The following is a 5,000-nucleotide window of genomic DNA, read 5'->3' as shown; positions in this document are numbered from 1 at the left end:
AAGGAATAAAGGGGCAGCAGCTATGGGCCGAAGGGACGCTGCAGAGAACCTCAGTAATACCTACGGTGCACCACGAGAGGTGCACTGACGGAACTACATCCTAACGGCCATTTCATAATATTAATATTTGGAAAGTTGGGATTCTAACGTTCCTGATCCTTGAAAACATAATGGCAGTAGAGGTGGAAATGTCTTGTTCGTCTGATATACCAAATAAAGTCAATCTGACACACAGCATTACTTCTGTCTTTATGAGAGGCGTTTAAAATGCAGGAAGCTGATTATTTTTTAAACATTTCTAATTCCCTGCCACTTTCTTTAGATGAATGAAGAGAACTATATAACTTTAGTTTGTAATTCCTGAATTGATCACTGCAGGACGAAACAACTGACTTGGTAGAGAGTTCTCATTTAACGTGCAGGAAACTTCATCATTAATGAATAAACTAATATATTTTGTATTTAGAAATTAAAAACTATAAGGTATTTTGGTTACTGAAAAGTCAACTAGTTATTTTCTTTCTTTATAAAAATCTTATGTTTTGAATTTAACAGCGAAATGACTAAATAAAGAAAAGTTAAAAAAGTGAGTTCACTTTTAACTTGTCCAGAGAGAGAGATAGAGATGAGAGAGAGACCCTCATAAAATACATGATAAACATTGAAAATGCAAATGCCTCAAGGCCTTTAACGTTTGTAGAATAAAAAAAATAAATAAATAAATCATAATTTCTAATGAGAAATAGACCTAAATATCGCACAGCCTAATTTCCATTTTTGTCTCTTCCACCTGACCGAACTAAATTAGAGGATGAAAAGAATATAAAAGCTAGGAAAGTATTTCCCCCCAAATGGTAACAAGAACCGCGTAGGAAACTGCTATGTGTCCCGATATTGAAATACATGAAGGTAAAAATGACGACAGCTCTTCAAGCTGTTCTGCAAAGGTCATGAGCGACTGAGGAGCCCCTTTTGACACGGAAAATAATTCTACTGATTTTTGCATCCGCAACACAAAGAATGATTACGGCGTCATAAAGTCAAGCAGTAATTGTTTAATTATTTAACCACTACGGCGTTTTTACTAAAGAATAAATTGTTGCTGAGAATCTTGCTTATTTACATACATTCCATTAATTTTATCTGCCTTTTTGTATTCCATTTATTGTGTGCGCGCGTTTCTGTAAAAAAAAAAAACAAAAAAAAAAAAAAAAAACCCTTGACGAGGCTCGTCAGTTTTAAGTACCTATCCTCTCATTTAATCACTTTTTACGATAGCTATGTCAACAGTACCTTTAGAAACCAGATATAAGTTATAGCGCACAAGGGGAATTTATGTAGTAGAACGTGCAGAGATAACTTCGTACTTGCTTCCTGATAAACCTTCCACTCTTATTTTATGTCCACAGGCGGACAGGAGGATATTCCACAGTTGATCAGTCACCTCATTCTCCCAAAAGGACTCTCCTGTTGAATCCTTCGAGGAGCATTGCTCAAGGAAGAGAGTTTTTTTTAACTGGGGCAGATGTGACCAAGAGCTCCTCAGCATCTCTCAAAGGTAAGGAAGCGCTTTTCAGCCCTCCCTGGGTTGTACAACAAGTGCCTGTGGTATCCGTGTGTAGGAACTGGTTAACTGAAGTTTTAATAGAATAAACCTCTGTTCAGTAGAGTGATGAAACTGGACTGTTTGTAATCATGAATACATTAGTGTTTTGTGTCACAGTTTTTTTTTTTTTTTTTTTTTTTTTTTATTTACTGGTTTTTTTAATATTTATTGTTCTAGAACGCTTCTCAACAATAATTTTTTTTCTGCAACTGTCAGTTGACAGAATGCTGCAGCAATAATACTAAAATGTGCGAAATTCTTTATTTTTAGTCGGGAACAAGGTGTCAGGACTAGGATTCTGGGGAGGTAACATGAATATTAGCCGCTATCTTAAATATACGTTTTGCCGAATTCCTTCTTCTATTGCCAGGCCGTACATCGCATAGTTGTCTTTCGATAAAGTTTTTATTAGAGACAAAGTCCTTCTCCCCTCGGGGCAGACTTTTTCTTCACAACTTTTTGTTTTCTTTTTTCATTGGGTTTCGACGAGTCATTATTTTTGGTTGTTTTCTGGGTTTTATGCATTCTGATTTTATTTGTTAAATTGTTGCACTGCGTAGCGAAGCGTTTTTTTTTTTTTTTTTTTTTTTTTTTTTGTGTGTGTGGATGTGTTTACTGAATTCTGATTTCATTTGTTTTACTCTTGCATTGCGTGGTGAGACGTGCTTTTGTTTTTGTTTCTGTGTTATGCATTCTAATTTTATTTGTTGCATTGTTATTTTGCGCAGCGAAACGTGTTTTTTGTGTGTGTTTGTATGTGTTTTTTTTATGTGTGTTTGTATGTGTGTGTTTTATGCTTCCTGATTTCATTTGTAACATTGTTGCATTGCATAGCGAAATTTCCTTTGTATTTGCAATATTTTTACTTCACCGCCCAATTTTAATTCAAGTTCCGAGTCGCCAAAACTTTCTTTGATCTGCTGTGAAAGTTTCTTCGGAACTACAATGTGTTATTCGCTTCGGTTTCCTTTGATGTTCGTCGTGTATTTTAGTCTTGCATTTTATTTTGATTGAATATTTTTCTAAAACGTCTCATAGGTCATAAATATATGACAGTATATTTTTGCTTCGCGCGTTTTTATGTATTTTTTTTTATTGGGAAATACTGAATTTTCGTTTTGTGGTTTCAGCTATCATACTTTTCTCTTTCCATTTTTTTTAGTTTCAAGAATATTTTTCTGCTAGTTTGCGAGTTCCTGTTACATATATAAGAACACACACACATTATATATATATATATATATATATATATATATATATATATATATATATATATATATAATATATATATATATTATATATATATATGTAAGTATATATATATATATATATATATATATTTATATATATATATATATATATATATATATATATATATATATATATATATATATATATATATATATATATATATATGCCCCTCTCATACTGAAAGCAGATAGCACCTAAATTCCACAAAGAAGACACGAAAGAATCAACATCTTATTTTCCAACCTCTCCTCTCTCTCTCTCTCTCTCTCTCAATCAGCAGCGCAGCAATACGAATCGTTACAAGACACAAGCACATCTCAGTCCTGTTATCGTTTACCAAGTGAATATGTATCGATGCTTCCAGTCCCGTGACAGCTATTAGTGGGGGAAGTGGGCCGACGCCAATGCACCCTCATGAAGAAATAAGAAGAAGAAGAAAAAGAATAAGAAGAAAAGCCAAGAAGAAGGCGAAGAAGAAGAAGAAGAAGATGCAATAATCAGATATGAGAGCGCATGCGCGTGAAGATACTCCGTCACTGTCATTAATGGAATGCATAAGGGGAAAGATGCCGGTATTTCCTCCATCGTTTCATGTCGAATTATCAGGCGTTTCTCGGTCATTTATAAAAGCGAAAGTTGAGAGATTGGAATTATTTAGAGGATAGTGACTTTTATTAAGATATAATTGGTTGAACACTAATTACTAAACTGAATTACCTGTTAGGTCCCAGGTAGTTGGTCTCTGACCTAAATTTGATGTTCCAGCTCCAGCCTTCGTTAATATTATCTTTAGATTTAGATGAAAAGCATTTTCCAGTACTTTTTTGATTTCTAAAAAAAACGGTGTGGTGTGTGAATCCACACTTGTCAGTTTGAAATGTCAGCTTTCACTCAACGGAATTAGTTCGTCTCTTTTTGTGCTCTGTGGGAAAAATAATCTTTTAGAGCGAATTGATTGAGAGACCTTCCGGAAATCCATAAATTTGCGACCGTGCGTTTCGAAATACAATGAGCATTACTGAGAGAACCGACTATTTATTTATATATATTCAGGCATTCCAATGCGTTTACAAAATTCCAGTCAAGTCTTACGAATGAACAATATCCACCAAACCCCCCCCCCCCGCCCCCAGAAAAAAAAAAAAAAAAATTTCCGATCGTCATGAAATATATCGAGAGTGAGGTTAATTTCAAGGACTAACGTTGGCCAATTTCGATTTGAATAAACTATGAATGGAAGTCCTTTTGTGCCTCTCGTGATTCACGACCGAAAGAAAGGTTTAGAGTTAAAAAACGCCATTGACGAATTTGAAGCTTCTCTTCACTGTAAAAAATTTTCCGTTGAAAAAACGGTAAAAATCCTGGCAGTAATGTTGCCAAGCATTTACCGTTAAAAAAACAGGTCCCGTAATTTTTAATGTACCGTATTTGAGAAAATACCGTAAAAATTTTAACCGTAAAATTTACGGTTTTACCGTTAAGTTAACCCATAACATACCGTATAATTTACGGTTAATATTTTTACGGGATTTCTCAAATACGGGTGAAAATACATATATACAGGCTGGGGCAAATCAAATGCCCGAGTTTTGATAGGCTATTAGGAAAAGTAAAACAATACTTACAGAATTATTTGTTGTTTTATTCGAATCAGTATACAATGCAGTTTGTGTGATCACTTTTTGAAGATGGCATCAGGAAGATGGTGGCCATCTGTAGCGATGAACTGTTGAAGGCGATGTCTGAAGTTTTTCAGCTGCTCTTCGGCTCATCTCATTTTCGCCACAAAGTTTGCAAGAATTGAAGATGCGAATCCGGGAGGAAATTGCTACAATACTCCTCGAGATGTGCCGAAGAGCAGCCAAAAACTTCAGACATCGCCTTCAACCGTGCATCGCTACAGATGGCACCATCTTCCTGATGCCATCTTCAAAAAGTGATCACACAAACAGCATTGTATACTGATTCGAATAAAACAAATAATTCTGTAAGTATTGTTTTGCTTTTCCTAATAGCCGATCAAAACTCGGGCATTTGATTTGCCCCACCCTGTATATCACTGCGCTACACACCCCACCCGCCAAACTTTGGAGTGGCTAATTTAAGAAAAAAATAATCCTGAAAAACATTTTTCATACCTTCC

The sequence above is a fragment of the Macrobrachium nipponense genome, chromosome 18 (assembly GCF_015104395.2).
Source record: "Macrobrachium nipponense isolate FS-2020 chromosome 18, ASM1510439v2, whole genome shotgun sequence".
Taxonomy (NCBI): domain Eukaryota; kingdom Metazoa; phylum Arthropoda; class Malacostraca; order Decapoda; family Palaemonidae; genus Macrobrachium; species Macrobrachium nipponense.
Note: the sequence above shows the minus strand (reverse complement) of the source record.